The following is a 20,710-nucleotide window of genomic DNA, read 5'->3' as shown; positions in this document are numbered from 1 at the left end:
TTTTTGGATATCTGCAGGTTATCTAAGGTCAGACGTTCAACTGGTGATATGACTGGATCAGGACAAGAAGTGGTGATGTGAAATATGATTTGTGGTCTTATGTGATATGGTGTGAAAGATATGACCAGGCTGAGTCTGGTGTTGTAAGTAGAGGTTTCTATGTCAAGGTGAGTTGAAATTTTATGTTATGCAGTGGAAAAGGAAAAGATCATGTGATTAATGTTATTAATAGAGCAATGCGGCGGAAGAAGACATGATCAGCTGATTTAAATGTTATTTATAGAGCAATGAGGTGGAAGAAGACATGATCTGATGTCATGGTGGTGTGTTGAGAGATGAAATATGTTGATTAATATGATGCAGAAAGACATGATCATGTGAGGTGTGCATCTTAGTAACACTTGGTTAATGTGTGCCCCTGGTAAAACTTGGTTAATGTGTGCCCCTGGTAACACTTGGTTAATGTGTGCCCCTGGTAAAACTTGGTTAATGTGTGCCCCTGGTAAAACTTGGTTAAAGTGTGCCCCTGGTAACACTTAGTTAAGGTGTGCATCCTTTTATGTGTGCATCATTGTAACACTTGGTTTACATGTGCATCCCTTTGTCTGCTTGAGAATCTTTTCAGCAAGGTGGTTAGGGGCGGCTGTAGGGGCGGAGGAGGCCGTTTTAATAATGTAGTTTTGGGCACTAAAAACAGAGTTTGTGGACTTACTTTTGTCAGAGTTCACATGGCATATATCAAGACACTAGTACAGTGTTCGTGGTCAAATTTTGACAGTACTTGCTGAATTGCCACAAGTTGTCATTGATGTATCATGAGGAAATACTTTATTATAGCTAGACTGATACCTCTCTGCTTTGCTCATTTTTTCCATCAAGCTATGATCTGTATTTTCTCATATTCATACTTGAATGGTTTTCTCGGCTGTGTCAGAGAGTACTAGTTGATTTTTAATCAAGGACGCTGCACAAGTGCTTATGTATGTTCTAAAGTTCCATTTTGAAGTTCTTTCAGTTTGCTTTCCCATTATGTTTTGCAACAGCTGTATTGTAGGTAACACTTGCAGCTGGCAGGTGTTTTTCTTTAGGTCTTCATGCCCTGATATGTCGCCGGTCTGTTGATCAAGGCTACCACGATGAAATCCGAGGAGTCTGGCAACTTCATATCCGCAAGGAGGAATCGTGTGGGAGTGATTGTCTTCAATTCTGAGCCAGCAGCATTGAAACATGACATTTGTTTCTGAGTTGAGAGAGATGGACACTTACGGATGATAGTACGGAAGAGGCCGGAGAGGAACATTACCTGCATATGACTGATACTGGATAACTTTGGTGGAACAAATGAGATTTATATTATATTATGTTATTATTATCTTTTAGACAACACTTCTTGGTTTTAAAACTTAATAGTTTCAGAATTGAAGACAATCAACTTGGAATAGAAACATTTTATGTCAGTGCCAAGCAGTTAACCAACAATTTGATGCAAACAAAGAAGTAAGTCCTTTTTATTACTTTTTAACAAAACCGTTAATAGCTCGCTGTTTTGAAGGAAAAAGTCATGATTTTCTCTTCTTTTTGTGATGATTTTCTTGTTCGTACTGGTTAACCTTTACGTAAAGGTCAATTTTCTGAAAAATGTAAGAAAAATATTCACTTCAAACATTGTATATAATGTTGGCAGTGGCTAGCTGTACAAGCCAAATTTTTTTCTCAAAAAGTTCAAGCCATACATAAGTCATGTACGACTAGCCTATATGCACTCTTAAGGCTAGCCGTACCGCATTTTAAAAATAAATAATCTAAAACAAAAATGAATATTTCAACTTTTGTTTCTAAAAGATTTTATTGAATATCATGAACACTTGATCAATTACAGTAGATCTGGGACAAAAGAATTTATTTTAAGTGTTTGATGATTTGATGTTTTTTTTCTATTGGAAATCACAGACTTTAATAATTTAAAGCTGTGTGAAAATATGAAGGGAAATAAAAATTAATAAATTATTTCTAAGAATAATATAGATGTAATACATATGTAACAACAATTGTCATCGTAAGCACTAAGTGGGCATTGGAAATATTGTGATATCTGCAGGTATCTAAGGTCAGCAGTTCAACTGGTGATGTGACTTGATCAGCATAAGAAGTGATGAGGTGAATTATGTGTGGTGGTATGTGTTATGATGGAAAAAGACGTGATAGGTTAAGTAATGTTGATGTAGATGAGATGTGCAAGACAAGGTAAAGTGTGATTACTTCAAATGTCTTTAAATTTGCCAGTGGTTAAAAATGAAATGGTGTAGTGGCAAAGGCTAATTTTAGTCTTTAGACCATACAAAATAGGGGTGTGTTAGGTTCTACTACAATACCTGCCCATGACTGATTTGCAATTAAGAGGTATCTTTGATCAGTGGTTCTAGGTCCATAACTCTAAAACAGAGTTTGTGGACTTTGTTTTTGTCAGAATGCACTTGGCATATATCAAGACACTAGTACATTGTTCGTGGTTAAATTTTGACTGTACTTGCTGAATTGCCACAAGTTATCATTGAAGTACCATGGGAAAATACTTTATTATAGCTAGACTGGTACCTCTCTGCTCTGCTCATTTATTCATCAAGCTATGATCTGTATTTTCTCATGTTCATACTGAAATGGTTTTCTCGGCCATGTCAGAGAGAGTACTTGTTAATTTTCAATCAAGGACTGTGCACAAGTGCTTATGTGTGTCAGGAAGTAAAACTGTTTTCAATGTTTGAACTTGAAAGCAGCATGCATCCATAAAGATCTGAACAACCTGAACAACTAAGTTATTTATGCGTAATGGTGTAGTGGCAAAAGCATATTTTATAGCCTTTAGATTATATAAAATACGGTTATCTTAATAAGGTTCTACTGCAATACCTGCCCATGTCTGACATGCATTAAAGAGGTATCTTTGGTCAGTGGTTCTGGAACTTGATTAAATATTAGTTCCATCCTAAAGTATTTCCAGTTTGCTTTCCCATTATGTTTTGCAACAGCTGTATTGTAGGTAAAACTTGCAGCTGGCAGGTGTTTTTCTGTAGGTCTTCATGCCCTGATATGTCACCGGTCTGTTGATCAAGGCTACCACGATGAAATCCGAGGAGTCTGGCAACTTCAAATCCGCAAGGAGGAATCGTGTGGGAGTGATTGTCTTCAATTCTGAGCCAGCAGCATTGAAACATGACATTTGTTTCTGAGTTGAGAGAGATGGACACTTACGGATGATAGTACGGAAGAGGCCGAGGAGGAACATTACCTGCATATGACTGATACTGGATAACTTTGGTGGAACAAATGAGATTTATATTATATTATGTTATTATTATCTTTTAGACAACACTTCTTGGTTTTAAAACTTAATAGTTTCAGAATTGAAGACAATCAACTTGGAATAGAAACATTTTATGTCAGTGCCAAGCAGTTAACCAACAATTTGATGCAAACAAAGAAGTAAGTCCTTTTTATTACTTTTTAACAAAACCCTTAATAGCTCGCTGTTTTGAAGGAAAAAGTCATGATTTTCTCTTCTTTTTGTGATGATTTTCTTGTTCGTACTGGTTAACCTTTACGTAAAGGTCAATTTTCTGAAAAATGTAAGAAAAATATTCACTTCAAACATTGTATATAATATTTGCAGTGGCTAGCTGTACAAGCCAAATTTTTTTCTCAAAAAGTTCAAACATACATAAGTTATGTACGACTAGCCTCTATGCACTCATAAGGCTAGCCGTACCGCATTTTAAAAATAAATAATCTAAAACAAAAATGAATATTTCAACTTTTGTTTCTAAAAGATTTTATTGAATATCATGAACACTTGATCAATTACAGTAGATCTGGGACAAAAGAATTTATTTTAAGTGTTTGATGAAATGATGTTTTATTTTCTATTGGAAATCACAGACTTTAGTAATTTTAAGTCTGTGTGAAAATATGAAGGGAAATAAAAATTAATAAATTATTTCTAAGAATAATATAGTTGTAATACATATGTAACAACAATTGTCATCGTAAGCACTAAGTGGGCATTGGAAATATTGTGATATCTGCAGGTTTCTGAGGTAAATTGTTTGATTGGATATCTGCAGGTATCTAAGGTCAGCAGTTCAACTGGTGATGTGACTTGATCAGCATAAGAAGTGATGAGGTGAATTATGTGTGGTGGTATGTGTTATGATGGAAAAAGACGTGATAGGTTAAGTAATGTTGATGTAGATGAGATGTGCAAGACAAGGTAAAGTGTGATTACTTCAAATGTCTTTAAATTTGCCAGTGGTTAAAAATGAAATGGTGTAGTGGCAAAGGCTTATTTTAGTCTTTAGACCATACAAAATAGGGGTGTTAGGTTCTACTACAATACCTGCCCATGACTGATTTGCAATTAAGAGGTATCTTTGATCAGTGGTTCCAGGTCCATAACTCTAAAACAGAGTTTGTGGACTTTGTTTTTGTCAGAATGCACTTGGCATATATCAAGACACTAGTACATTGTTCGTGGTTAAATTTTGACTGTACATGCTGAATTGCCACAAGTTATCATTGAAGTACCATGGGAAAATACTTTATTATAGCTAGACTGGTACCTCTCTGCTCTGCTCATTTATTCATCAAGCTATAATCTGTATTTTCTCATGTTCATACTGAAATGGTTTTCTCGGCCATGTCAGAGAGAGTACTTGTTAATTTTCAATCAAGGACTGTGCACAAGTGCTTATGTGTGTCAGGAAGTAAAACTGTTTTCAATGTTTGAACTTGAAAGCAGCATGCATCCATAAAGATCTGAACAACCTGAACAACTAAGTTATTTATGCGTAATGGTGTAGTGGCAAAAGCATATTTTATAGCCTTTAGATTATATAAAATACGGTTATCTTAATAAGGTTCTACTGCAATACCTGCCCATGTCTGACGTGCATTAAAGAGGTATCTTTGGTCAGTGGTTCTGGAACTTGATTAAATATTAGTTCCATCCTAAAGTTCTTTCAGTTTGCTTTCCCATTATGTTTTGCAACAGCTGTTTTGTAGGTAACACTTGCAGCTGGCAGGTGTTTTTCTTTAGGTCTTCATGCCCTGATATGTCGCCGGTCTGTTGATCAAGGCTACCACGATGAAATCCGAGGAGTCTGGCAACTTCAAATCCGCAAGGATGAATCGTGTGGGAGTGATTGTCTTCAATTCTGAGCCAGCAGCATTGAAACATGACATTTGTTTCTGAGTTGAGAGAGATGGACACTTACGGATGATAGTACGGAAGAGGCCGGAGAGGAACATTACCTGCATATGACTTATACTGGATAACTTTGGTGGAACAAATGAGATTTATATTATATTATGTTATTATTATCTTTTAGACAACACTTCTTGGTTTTAAAACTTAATAGTTTCAGAATTGAAGACAATCAACTTGGAATAGAAACATTTTATGTCAGTGCCAAGCAGTTAACCAACAATTTGATGCAAACAAAGAAGTAAGTCCTTTTTAACACTTTTTAACAAAACCCTTAATAGCTCGCTGTTTTGAAGGAAAAAGTCATGATTTTCTCTTCTTTTTATGATGATTTTCATGTCGTACTTGTTAACCTTTACGTAAATGTCAATTTTCTGAAAAATGTAAGAAAAATATTCACTTCAAACATTGTATATAATGTTGGCAGTGGCTAGCTGTACAAGCCAAATTTTTTTCTCAAAAAGTTCAAGCCATACATAACTCATGTACGACTAGCCTATTATGCACTCTTAAGGCTAGCCGTACCGCATTTTAAAAATAAATAATTTAAAACAAAAATGAATATTTCAACTTTTGTTTCTAAAAGATTTTATTGAATATCATGAACACTTGATCAATTACAGTAGATCTGGGACAAAAGAATTTATTTTAAGTGTTTGATGAAATGATGTTTTATTTTCTATTGGAAATCACAGACTTTAGTAATTTTAAGTCTGTGTGAAAATATGAAGGGAAATAAAAATTAATAAATTATTTCTAAGAATAATATAGTATGTAACAACAATTGTCATCATAAGCACTAAGTGGGCATTGGAAATTTTGTGATATCTGCAGGTTTCTGAGGTAAATTGTTTGATTGGATATCTGCAGGTATCTAAGGTCAGCAGTTCAACTGGTGATGTGACTTGATCAGCATAAGAAGTGATGAGGTGAATTATGTGTGGTGGTATGTGTTATGATGGAAAAAGACGTGATAGGTTAAGTAATGTTGATGTAGATGAGATGTGCAAGACAAGGTAAAGTGTGATTACTTCAAATGTCTTTAAATTTGCCAGTGGTTAAAAATGAAATGGTGTAGTGGCAAAGGCTAATTTTAGTCTTTAGACCATACAAAATAGGGGTGTGTTAGGTTCTACTACAATACCTGCCCATGACTGATTTGCAATTAAGAGGTATCTTTGATCAGTGGTTCTAGGTCCATAACTCTAAAACAGAGTTTCTTTGTTTTTGTCAGAATGCACTTGACATATATCAAGACACTAGTACATTGTTCGTGGTTAAATTTTGACTGTACTTGCTGAATTGCCACAAGTTATCATTGAAGTACCATGGGAAAATACTTTATTATAGCTAGACTGGTACCTCTCTGCTCTGCTCATTTATTCATCAAGCTATGATCTGTATTTTCTCATGTTCATACTGAAATGGTTTTCTCGGCCATGTCAGAGAGAGTACTTGTTAATTTTCAATCAAGGACTGTGCACAAGTGCTTATGTGTGTCAGGAAGTAAAACTGTTTTCAATGTTTGAACTTGAAAGCAGCATGCATCCATAAAGATCTGAACAACTGAACAACTAAGTTATTTATGTGTAATGGTGTAGTGGCAAAAGCATATTTTATAGCCTTTATATTATATAAAATACGGGTATCTTAATAAGGTTCTACTGCAATACCTGCCCATGTCTGACATGCATTAAAGAGGTATCTTTGGTCAGTGGTTCTGGAACTTGATTAAATATTAGTTCCATCCTAAAGTATTTCCAGTTTGCTTTCCCATTATGTTTTGCAACAGCTGTTTTGTAGGTAACACTTGCAGCTGGCAGGTGTTTTTCTTTAGGTCTTCATGCCCTGATATGTCGCCGGTCTGTTGATCAAGGCTACCACGATGAAATCCGAGGAGTCTGGCAACTTCATATCCGCAAGGAGGAATCGTGTGGGAGTGATTGTCTTCAATTCTGAGCCAGCAGCATTGAAACATGACATTTGTTTCTGAGTTGAGAGAGATGGACACTTACGGATGATAGTACGGAAGAGGCCGAGGAGGAACATTACCTGCATATGACTGATACTGGATAACTTTGGTGGAACAAATGAGATTTATATTATATTATGTTATTATTATCTTTTAGACAACACTTCTTGGTTTTAAAACTTAATAGTTTCAGAATTGAAGACAATCAACTTGGAATAGAAACATTTTATGTCAGTGCCAAGCAGTTAACCAACAATTTGATGCAAACAAAGAAGTAAGTCCTTTTTAATACTTTTTAACAAAACCCTTAATAGCTCGCTGTTTTGAAGGAAAAAGTCATGATTTTCTCTTCTTTTTATGATGATTTTCATGTCGTACTGGTTAACCTTTACGTAAAGGTCAATTTTCTGAAAAATGTAAGAAAAATATTCACTTCAAACATTGTATATAATGTTGGCAGTGGCTAGCTGTACAAGCCAAATTTTTTTCTCAAAAGTTCAAGCCATACATAACTCATGTACGACTAGCCTATATGCACTCTTAAGGCTAGCCGTACCGCATTTTAAAAATAAATAATTTAAAACAAAAATGAATATTTCAACTTTTGTTTCTAAAAGATTTTATTGAATATCATGAACACTTGATCAATTACAGTAGATCTGGGACAAAAGAATTTGTTTTAAGTGTTTGATGAAATGATGTTTTATTTTCTATTGGAAATCACAGACTTTAGTAATTTTAAGTCTGTGTGAAAATATGAAGGGAAATAAAAATTAATAAATTATTTCTAAGAATAATATAGTTGTAATACATATGTAACAACAATTGTCATCGTAAGCACTAAGTGGGCATTGGAAATATTGTGATATCTGCAGGTATCTAAAATTGTCAGCAGTTCTGCAACTAGGCAGATGGTGTGACTTGATCAGCATAAGAAGTGATGAGGTGAATTATGTGTGGTGGTATGTGTTATGATGGAAAAAGACGTGATAGGTTAAGTAATGTTGATGTAGATGAGATGTGCAAGACAAGGTAAAGTGTGATTACTTCAAATGTCTTTAAATTTGCCAGTGGTTAAAAATGAAATGGTGTAGTGGCAAAGGCTAATTTTAGTCTTTATACCATACAAAATAGGGGTGTGTTAGGTTCTACTACAATACCTGCCCATGACTGATTTGCAATTAAGAGGTATCTTTGATCAGTGGTTCTAGGTCCATAACTCTAAAACAGAGTTTGTGGACTTTGTTTTTGTCAGAATGCACTTGGCATATATCAAGACACTAGTACATTGTTCGTGGTTAAATTTTGACTGTACTTGCTGAATTGCCACAAGTTATCATTGAAGTACCATGGGAAAATACTTTATTATAGCTAGACTGGTACCTCTCTGCTCTGCTCATTTATTCATCAAGCTATGATCTGTATTTTCTCATGTTCATACTGAAATGGCTTTCTCGGCCATGTCAGAGAGAGTACTTGTTAATTTTCAATCAAGGACTGTGCACAAGTGCTTATGTGTGTCAGGAAGTAAAACTGTTTTCAATGTTTGAACTTGAAAGCAGCATGCATCCATAAAAATCTGAACAAACTGAACAACTAAGTTATTTATGTGTAATGGTGTAGTGGCAAAAGCATATTTTATAGCCTTTAGATTATATAAAATACGGGTATCTTAATAAGGTTCTACTGCAATACCTGCCCATGTCTGACATGCATTAAAGAGGTATCTTTGGTCAGTGGTTCTGGAACTTGATTAAATATTAGTTCCATCCTAAAGTATTTCCAGTTTGCTTTCCCATTATGTTTTGCAACAGCTGTTTTGTAGGTAACACTTGCAGCTGGCAGGTGTTTTTCTTTAGGTCTTCATGCCCTGATATGTCGCCGGTCTGTTGATCAAGGCTACCATGATGAAATCCGAGGAGTCTGGCAACTTCAAATCCGCAAGGAGGAATCGTGTGGGAGTGATTGTCTTCAATTCTGAGCCAGCAGCATTGAAACATGACATTTGTTTCTGAGTTGAGAGAGATGGACACTTACGGATGATAGTACGGAAGAGGCCGGAGAGGAACATTACCTGCATATGACTGATACTGGATAACTTTGGTGGAACAAATGAGATTTATATTATATTATGTTATTATTATCTTTTAGACAACACTTCTTGGTTTTAAAACTTAATAGTTTCAGAATTGAAGACAATCAACTTGGAATAGAAACATTTTATGTCAGTGCCAAGCAGTTAACCAACAATTTGATGCAAACAAAGAAGTAAGTCCTTTTTATTACTTTTTAACAAAACCCTTAATAGCTCGCTGTTTTGGAGGAAAAAGTCATGATTTTCTCTTCTTTTTATGATGATTTTCTTGTTCGTACTGGTTAACCTTTACGTAAAGGTCAATTTTCTGAAAAATGTAAGAAAAATATTCACTTCAAACATTGTATATAATGTTGGCAGTGGCTAGCTGTACAAGCCAAATTTTTTTCTCAAAAAGTTCAAGCCATACATAAGTCATGTACGACTAGCCTTTATGCACTCTTAAGGCTAGCCGTACCGCATTTTAAAAATAAATAATTTAAAACATAAATGAATATTTCAACTTTTGTTTCTAAAAGATTTTATTGAATATCATGAACACTTGATCAATTACAGTAGATCTGGGACAAAAAAATTTATTTTAAGTGTTTGATGAAATGATGTTTTATTTTCTATTGGAAATCACAGACTTTAGTAATTTTAAGTCTGTGTGAAAATATGAAGGGAAATAAAAATTAATAAATTATTTCTAAGAATAATATAGTATGTAACAACAATTGTCATCATAAGCACTAAGTGGGCATTGGAAATTTTGTGATATCTGCAGGTTTCTGAGGTAAATTGTTTGATTGGATATCTGCAGGTATCTAAGGTCAGCAGTTCAACTGGTGATGTGACTTGATCAGCATAAGAAGTGATGAGGTGAATTATGTGTGGTGGTATGTGTTATGATGGAAAAAGACATGATAGGTTAAGTAATGTTGATGTAGATGAGATGTGCAAGACAAGGTAAAGTGTGATTACTTCAAATGTCTTTAAATTTGCCAGTGGTTAAAAATGAAATGGTGTAGTGGCAAAGGCTAATTTTAGTCTTTAGACCATACAAAATAGGGGTGTGTTAGGTTCTACTACAATACCTGCCCATGACTGATTTGCAATTAAGAGGTATCTTTGATCAGTGGTTCTAGGTCCATAACTCTAAAACAGAGTTTGTGGACTTTGTTTTTGTCAGAATGCACTTGGCATATATCAAGACACTAGTACATTGTTCGTGGTTAAATTTTGACTGTACTTGCTGAATTGCCACAAGTTATCATTGAAGTACCATGGGAAAATACTTTATTATAGCTAGACTGGTACCTCTCTGCTCTGCTCGTTTATTCATCAAGCTATGATCTGTATTTTCTCATGTTCATACTGAAATGGTTTTCTCGGCCATGTCAGAGAGAGTACTTGTTAATTTTCAATCAAGGACTGTGCACAAGTGCTTATGTGTGTCAGGAAGTAAAACTGTTTTCAATGTTTGAACTTGAAAGCAGCATGCATCCATAAAGATCTGAACAACCTGAACAACTAAGTTATTTATGCGTAATGGTGTAGTGGCAAAAGCATATTTTATAGCCTTTAGATTATATAAAATACGGTTATCTTAATAAGGTTCTACTGCAATACCTGCCCATGTCTGACATGCATTAAAGAGGTATCTTTGGTCAGTGGTTCTGGAACTTGATTAAATATTAGTTCCATCCTAAAGTATTTCCAGTTTGCTTTCCCATTATGTTTTGCAACAGCTGTTTTGTAGGTAACACTTGCAGCTGGCAGGTGTTTTTCTTTAGGTCTTCATGCCCTGATATGTCGCCGGTCTGTTGATCAAGGCTACAACGTGAAATCCGAGGAGTCTGGCAACATTATATCCGCAAGGAGGAATCGTGTGGGAGTGATTGTTTTTGAATTTTGAGCCAGCAAAATTCTAACATGGCAGTTGTTCCTGAGTTACGAGAGATGGATACAGTGGATCGTAGTATGGAAGAGGTCTAAGATGAACATTACCTGCATATGACTGATACTGGTTGAGTACTTTCAGTGGAACAAATAAGATTTAATATATCAGTTCATTATTATCTTTTTGAAAACACTTTTTTGTTGTTAAAAGTTTATAGTTTCAGAATTGAAGGCAATCAACTTGGTAGAGAAACATGCACCAGTTAAACAACCATTAGAAGCAAACAAAGCAGTAAGTCCTTTTTCCTTCTATGTACTTTTTAATAAAACACTTAAATAGCTCCCCATTTTGAAGAAAAAGTCATATGTTTTTTTGTGTGCTTATTAATTAACCTTTTTGGAAAGGTTCATTGTCTGAAAATATGTAAAAACTATTCACTGCAAACTTGTTGTATATGTTTGTTGTCATAAAGGAACACCATTTCAAAAACCACCACCACATACAGAAAATAGTTACTTTTAATTTAACTTTAACACTTTTAGTATAGACAATATGAATATGTGGTGTTATTTTAAAAACAGCAAAAAAAAATGGCAGTTTTGTTTTAATAAGTGACCAATGTAATCTTTAATAAGAAATAAGTGTACAATTTTCAATACAAAGTGGATGGATTTTTGCAGTCAAATTTGACAAAAGTATGAACATCATAAACTTTATCTTTAACATGAGCACAGTGAGTAGAGTTTATTTAACAAAATAGTTTCAGTAGTTGCTTTAATTTAAATTCATTTTTATAAAAAAAAATCATTTTAATGTTATTTACATGCTAGTGACTGTGTTTATTTTTAACATTTTATTGGGTATGTTATTTAGTATTTAAGAATTAGAAAAACAACAGCCTAACAGATGAAGAATGTGTCCACATAGAGCAACCGTTATGCTATCACCTACCTACCTTAACGTTGATGAAAACAGATGTGCTTGAAGTTTTTCCTGAATTGATTAGAGATAGTAAGTTCAATTCTTTTTATATAATAACTTACTTCCTCTATTTATGCAATTTTTGGTCAGGTTCCATACGTGCAAACCCAGGTGATAGTATAGGGAATGCTGTGCAGAAAAAAAATATTTGTAACAGTTTTTTTCTAAGTAACTACTGATATCACACCCTTTTGATATTTGGTTTACAACATTAACATGTGGTTCCATACTGTGGGATTCAATGTCAGGTCTGTCGCTCATCCACTTCCTGTTTACCGACAAAGTCAAATGTTTGATATTAAAGGTCAATGGTAGAACATATTCGTAACATCACAGCCTCATGACATTAGGTATACAAATGCAACCTGGCCATTTCTGTCTTTGTCCCACTTTTGACTTATACAATATATGATTTCTTATGCCATTTTTGATTTTTTAAAAAGAATTAAATTAATGTCCCTTAACCCTTTACCGCCGGCGGCACGAAATACCCAAATACACCCAAATATACCCAAATATAACCAAATATGACAATATCTATTTTTGTTTGTATAAAATATAGCTTATAATGAGAAATAAATAAATATTTATAAAATAATATGACTTGGCCTGCTATAACTTTCATTCATTCCGTTGAAATGGGTAGTTGAGATGTTGTAAGAAAATAAAGTTGTTACATTTGCTTATCTACTATAAAGGTTTTTTATGAATGTACTTGCAATTTTAACCACCCCCGTGGTTGATGGGTTACAGTCGATGACTACTCTTCCAGTTACCTCTTTGCCGTGGGTTCGATCCCCGGGAGATGCTTTGGTAGTATAGCGCGGAGGAAGGTAGTCAAGTACTGGTGTAACTCTCCAGGAATGATGGTTAGGAAACTACCCACCTATATGACTGAAATACTGTTCGGAAAAGGTGTAAAATAAACAAACAAACAAAACAAACAAACTTGCAATTTTAAATCATGATATGATATTTGTTGTCGACACTTACATTTTTAAGGTGTAATTTTGTTGAAATTTCATATCATGTACAAGATTAGTGTCCATGTTATTTAAAAAAAATAATAGCTTTAATGGAGTACATATACTGTATTTTGGTTTAAAACAAAATAATAGGAAAATGTTTATTTCCTTTCAGTGGGAGACTCCCACTTTCTGCAGTCATATTTTCAAACATTTTTCTTAAAATAAGGTGTATTTTCCCAAATTAAAGAAATCTCCCTCTTTTTGATATCAGAACTTTCTCCTTAGTTTATTGCAAATTCTAAAATCTCCCTCTTTTTGAAGAAAAATCTCCCACTTGATCATTGAAAAAGTTCACATGTATGAAAATGTATATTGTATTCATGATTAAAACAGCACTTTTTTAGTATAAAACATTTATTTTTAGTATAATTGGGGAATATTTGGGTATATTTAGGCAATATTTGGGTATATCTAAATTTGGCAATTTTTGGGTTGATTTGGGTATTTTGTGCTGCCCCTTTACCACATACATGTATATATGCGAAACAACACACTTTCGACCCCTCCTTTTAGGCCTGAAATAGTGAAAAAATGTCCTGTTTGGCCCCAAAACACATCTTTTCATTTCAGAAATTTTGATAAATAAGTGATCACTTTTTCGGCGCCGCCCCTATTGAAAAGGTACATCAAGGGGTTGCCAGAAGGGGGAATGTGCCCCCTTCTGTTGGGGGGTTTGCTAAGAAAATTTTGGACATGTGACAGGCTAAAAATGGCTTAGGTCGATCGTAAGGTAACATGTAATCAATGTTGAAAAGCCTTTTACTCTATCTCAATCCATTGAGAAGTTCCAGCTCTTTGAAATCAGTTTTGATGGAAACAAACAATGCAAAATAGTGATTTTTGGCAATTTTGAGACCTTCCCCCATTGCTACAGTAAAAGGATATTAAAGATTGAGCATGCTGTTACAGAGGCTATGGTCGAGTCAACATTTGTTCCAAGTTAAACCATCAGTACAGAAGCATTTTTCATAGTTTCATAGCAGTTTCAATTTGTAACAGGAGGCTTTTCAATGAAAACAAACATTTTTCACACAATATGCTCATGCGGTTAAGGGTTAAAGCAAAAAATAAAAATAAAATAAAAATACATGTATAGTGTCTTAAAGCAAAAAAATACATGTATAGTGTCTAACTAAGGAAATTCTTTCTATTGGAATTTTCCACAAGGATGTAGCTAAGCAGGACATGCCTGTACTGCTTACTAAAAGTTCTAGCTGTATGTGAGTGACAAACATTTAGGCTATACGCACCGTTGAGTCCAACCATAGGGCATTTTTTTAAATAATAAATGAAATGATGAAGTTAGTAACTTGCACGTCTCAAAAATGAACATACAATGTATATTCTTTTTCTATATAATTTTTATGGATAATTTCTGCCATTTATATTATTGACAAGATACCCGGGAATCCCGGATACATTTATCTGAAATAAATTCAGCTTTGATTAAAGAGTTTTTGTGAGCCAATGGAAATACTTTGTTATTTACAAGGTATAATTAGGTACAAATATATACTTTGTCATAATCTAACTCCCGCTGGATTGACCTGATAGACATCAAATGCAGTTGTGAAAAACAGGTGCGCTGCATCTTGAAATTGTAAGCATTGAACAATCAGCTTGAAATTTACAATGCTTGCTGAAAGTGTTGAGATGAACTTTTTATTACACATGTATAATTACATCCATATTGTCCATTGAAATTATTTAATAATGCTTCAGTTTATTTTCACAAGGACTTTAATGATAAGTCCGTGATTTTCAGAGAAAAAAATCTGGTCATCAAACACTAAAAACTAATATACCTAACTGTAATTGATAAAGTTTTTATGATATTCAATAAAATCTTCTGTTAGAAAAACTAGTGCATATTCATTATATTTTTCGTTATTTATTTTCAAAAATAGGTACGGCAAGCCTATACAGTGCATATTGGCTAGTTGTATGTGACTGACACAAATTTAGGTCAGTGGTTCCACTGGAATATCAATTTGAAATTGAATGTCCTCGGCTATTATCTATGATAACTTTGGAGGTGATATGGATTGAAAGTAGTTCTACCACATGGTTCCAGATGTAAACAGAAACAGAAAGTGTAATCTTTGATAATGTAAACATACATGTGATTACTCCCACTTTTAGCAGGAGAATCCCACTTTCTGCAGGCATATTTTCAAAGGTTTTTCTTAAAATAAGGGGTATTTTCACAAATTAAAGAAATCTCCCTATTTTTGATGACAGAACCTCCTTCTTTGTTTATTGCAAATTCTAAAATCTCCCCCTTTTTTGAAGAAAAATCTCCCAATTGATCATCAAAAAAAGTTCACATGTATGTGTAAAATGAATGAATATATTTGACATCCAAAGGAAAATTAAGTCTCTTTCCATACAATTACATGTATGATTGAAAATATGTCTAACAATCATTTTTAATTTAAATTTAAAAATGCCTGATGTTAAATTTTAAGAATTTGCACTGGAAATCTGCTATTTTGTAATAACAAATATTTTTAGCCATGGGAGCTTAAAACACTTTCATTTACTTTCAAAAATAAATTTAAGATACTCTTCCTGAAATGAAAGAATTAGCACAATATTTGACAATTTCCTTTTTTTGTTTAGATCTTGTTCTGCAATTTTTAATTTTGCTACAAAGATCTTTTTTCTTTTGATAGTTTCAGTTGTGGAAATGGTGATCTCTTGGAATCTTGCTGTACAAAGAAATTGCTATTAAACTTAAACGAATTTAATATTCTATGTATCACATACCCAAACGATGACAAACCCAAATTGGTTATTTTTCTTAAAGGAACTCCACTGTGGTCCAAATGCCTGAAACGTTAAAATTTCAATTGTTTATTTAGATGAGCTTGGGCACTTAAACTAATAGATATATGAAGTTAAATACATGTAAATAAAAATGCTCATAAGTAACTAGACAACGTATTTTGTGCTGTATAATAACAATTTCTAGCACGATTCGAGCGAAAAGTGTTTTTCAAATTTGGGTAATTTTTCACAATTAAAATAATTATTCTGGGAAAATGGAGTGAGCAAATGATCTGAAAGTTTTGATACAATGTATTTGTCTAGAACTACATCATATGGAACATTAATATCAAAGAAATATCTTTAGTCCAATCATGTTGAGAAATCTGACAGTGGAGTCCCTTTAATCAAATGCTCTTCAAAATGGAGGACAATGGTAAACAATCAGTTTGTTAATGTAAATCTGTTCACTATAAAAACTCCTGATACAAGGAACTTATTCGCTATACCCAGGTATGTTTACAAGGAATAACAGATATAAGAAACAGATTTTGAATGTCTCAAAGAGGAGTTTACTGTACTATTGACACAGACAAAGAATTCAAAAGATTTAAGGACATTCATGTCTTCCACAATGACGTAATTAAATGGCCATCACCCTTTAGAATGTTGCTAATTAAGGTTCTAACCAGTAAATTAATTATTTCACATTTATCACTACTTTCTTAGGGTAACATTAAAAGCACAGATCTAACATTCTCTAAAACCATTATTTAAACAGTATAATATTAATGTTTGCCCTTTCTAAAGAAATAAAAAATTTTTTGTTTCTGTGGCATAATGTGCCTTTAAAAGAATATGAATATAATTTCTTCTATGGTGATACTTATTGTTATATTTTCATTTGCTTCCAGGGAAAACCTTCCTGATGAATTTTGAAATGATACAGAGGAAAGAACTACATGTACAGTTTGAATTATAGGAGCCTTGGTCACAGACCTTTAACATGATTGATCTGTCAGAACCCAAAATGGAAACTGACCGATACCAGAGTGACAGAATTAGACTGACACCAGACTAAAGTAATTTTCTATATTAATCTCAACTTTTCTGTCCTTCCCCCAATCTTTGGATAAGGACCTTAATGACACAAAGGTTTGAGTACACTGTAGAAACTGCAAAAGGCATTTCGGTCTAACCTATGCTAAAAAACTAAACACGTGTACAAAACATAATATGTAAATGATTAGATTTGTTGAGTTAGTTTATTTCATTTTATCAATTTCAAGTCCACCTAAAGATAAACAATGCTCTAATTTGATATATTTCAAAATATTGATAATAATGCTACTGCAGGAGACTCTTTGAAAATAAAGAATAAACATATTTTGACTACATTTATGTAGATATACTATAAGTGTGTTTTGAACTATACACACTGTAGGTTGAGATAATATGAATATAATTATAGTCATTTAAAAATCTGGGTTTTTTTAAGAATGAAACATTCATATCCTTTTAAAAAAAGTACTAATGGTTTCTGCTTGAAACTAATTTTATGTGTTTGCAATTACAATTAAAGCTACATGTACATTAAATAAAATATAAAAACATATTTTTCTGTCGGCTGAACAGGATTGTTGTAAATTTCATTAAAAATTGTAAATAAGCTATGATTTTAAAAGGAAAACCCGGGGCTAACACTAAAGTTCCTATATGAATTTTAACATGCAAATGAAGACTAATAATTAGCTTGTGTATGCGCTACGTCACAATAACAAAATCAATTGTAACCATGTGGACCACAGCAAAAACTTTTACAGTTTTAGTTTCATGGTACATTAGCCCTGTCATTTTAAAAAAAGCAGTTATCTCATAAAAAAGCAATGAATTTGTATGAAAACATCCGTTATGTAATGCGGAAATATACCGTTAAATTCGGACTGCTACTTAAAAATGTTTGTTGATTTTCTATTGATGTACGGATGACCCAAAGGCGGAGTTTCTCATGCAAAAAGAAATTGTACTTGCGATTTCGCTACAATGAAGTTTTAGAATTATAGGCTTATAAAACTCATTAGTCCCCTACAGGTTTACCAGAGGGGACTTTATGTTTACCCTCCGTCCGTCCGTCCACAAAACTGGATCCCGCGATAACTTAAAAAGTACTGAAAATATTTTTATGAAACTTGATATATGGATAGATGGCAGTATGGAGATTATGCACGTCTTTTTCTTTTCTTCCTATGTTGAAAATTCTGGTTGCTATGGCAACACATAGACTGAAAATATGGCAAATTTTACACATAAACTGGATCCAGTGTTAACGCAAAAAGTAATAGAAATATTTTTATGAAACTTGTAATATGGTTAGATGGCAGTCTGGAGATTATGCACGTCTTTTTCTTTTCTTCCTATGTTGAAAATTCTGTTTGCTATGGCAACACATAGACTGAAAATATGGCAAATTTTACACATAAACTGAATCCAGTGATAACTCAAAAAGTACGAGAAATATTTTTATGAAACTTGACATATGGGTAGATGACAGTCTTGAGATTATGCATGTCTTTTTCTTTTCTTCCTATGTTAAAAATTCTGGTTGCTATGGCAACACATAGACTGAAAATATGGCAAATTTTACACATAAACTGAATCCAGTGATAACTCAAAAAGTACGAGAAATATTTTTATGAAACTTGACATATGGGTAGATGGCAGTCTGGAGATTATGCACGTCTTTTTCTTTTCTTCCTATGTTGAAAATTCTGGTTGCTATGGCAACACATAGACTGAAAATATGGCAAATTTTACACATAAACTGAATCCAGTGATAACTCAAAAAGTACGAGAAATATTTTTATGAAATTTGACATATGGGTAGATGACAGTCTTGAGATTATGCATGTCTTATCTGTTCTTCCTATTTTGAAAAAATAATGGTTGCCTTGGCAACAAGTAGGCTTAAAACATGGCAAATATAACAATATTTGTGATTAGTCAAAAAAGAGCTGAAAATTTTTATGAAATTGCATCTTTAATTCAAGAGTTATCTCCTCTTTAAGAATTTTGCTTTTAAAATGTTATATTTTGGTAACAGGGATGTTTCAAATATCAACTTTAGAGTGTCCTTCAGTCTGTCTGTCTGTCTGTTCATAAAAACTGTTTCCTGTGATCACTTTTAAAGAACTTTTCCAACAAATTTACTTAAAAAAGAGAAAAATTGAAACATAAGTGAATGGCCAATGGCCCTTCAGAATGTTGATGGGGTTCTAACCGGTAGGGGACTTATGGATTGCTTGCAAATTACTAGGATAATTGCTTGTTATTTATAGTACTATAGACCTTCCATGATAAACCAATTCACTTTAAATATGGTGTTCTATTATTTATTTCAGCATGTTCAGACGAGTGTATTAATAACAATAGTCAGCACACAGACTGTGAAGATTCTGATGGCACCTCTTCCAGTAAGTTTATAATTATCATACTATATTGATTTTTTAAAGAAGTTTTGCATCACTTTTCATGTTTTGAGTTATTTTTCACAATAAGAATATTTATTCTGGAAAAACGAAGTGAGTGTATGATCTGAAATTTTTTACACACAAGTTACTGGTCTAGACCTGTCTCAAATCGAAAAATAATTTCCAGACCCGTTGTGTGGAGACCCTTTAAGGTGTATTTATAGTTAAGAAAACAAATGTTTAAAGTGTTAATGATTTAATTCATTTTCGGTTCCTTTTATGTATTTTAAGGGTAAAGAGTTTTGTTGCTATGCCACAGTGATGTTTTTTCCTCATCTAAATAACAGAATGTGACAAAATTAATAAAAAAAATTAAGTTAATTAACCTATATATAAGCAGGCATCGTTCACAAAACAAAATTTATGAATTCTTGTTTTGGTTGTCTGGACACCAAAAAAATAATGGGCGTCGATATGAAGCATATTTATTTAACGAATTGAGCTATTTCTTTTTTTTATGAAATTTATTTAATGTAGCTTTAAACGACATTTCGAAACCTATAACTTGGTATGGATTTTTAAATTAAAGATGGAATTTCTTTAACTTAAAATTCTTATTTGATCAATTTCCAAAGACTGGTAACTGTCATGTGATTTTTAGCTTGAATATACGAAGTATATGGAGAGCCGTCCTACTTGCCCCGGCGTTGACGGTCCTGATTTCAGATTAAAGTTTTGGTGCAGTAAAATATTTTTCACTATAACTTTGTCATTTCTTAAGGTATCAACTTCAAATTACAATTATATGTTCCTTATCATCAACCACATCTTATGTGACAAGGTTCATAACTCTAGCACCAATCTTTTCAGATTTATCTCCCCTTGAACTTAGAATTTCCTTAAAAAATACTATTTTTTACGGTTACTTCTTTATTTCTTTAAGGATCAACTTCATACTTCAAATATATGTACCTTATCATCATCAACATCTTATGTGACAAGGTTCATAACTCTAGCACCAATATTTTCAGGTTAATCTCCCCTTGAGCTTAGAATTTTCCAGAAAAATACTATTCTTTACGGTTACTTCTTTATTTCTTAAGGGATCAACTTCATACTTCAAATATATGTACCTTATCATCATCCACATCTTATGTGACAAGGTTCATAACTCTAACACCAATATTTTCAGATTAATCTCCCTTTGAACTTAGAATTTTCCTTAAAAAATACCATTTTTTACTGTTACTTCTTTATTT

General features: G+C 33.2%; 1 long non-coding RNA gene across 1 annotated transcript; it reads left to right on the top strand.

Moving 5' to 3' along the window:
- The first annotated feature begins 12,085 nt into the window (after positions 1-12,085).
- LOC132733996 (uncharacterized) lies at positions 12,086-19,455 on the top strand. The gene is made up of 3 exons (XR_009626239.1): positions 12,086-12,217; positions 16,899-17,066; positions 19,383-19,455. It is a non-coding gene; the product is annotated as an uncharacterized LOC132733996 (long non-coding RNA).
- The last annotated feature ends 1,255 nt before the right edge of the window (positions 19,456-20,710 follow it).

Source organism: Ruditapes philippinarum, unplaced genomic scaffold, assembly GCF_026571515.1.
Source record: "Ruditapes philippinarum isolate M1 unplaced genomic scaffold, ASM2657151v2 ctg1181_1_1_1_1, whole genome shotgun sequence".
Classification (NCBI taxonomy): Eukaryota; Metazoa; Mollusca; class Bivalvia; order Venerida; family Veneridae; genus Ruditapes; species Ruditapes philippinarum.
The sequence above is the reverse complement of the archived record's forward strand: the minus strand, read 5'-3'. Positions and strand labels throughout refer to the sequence as shown.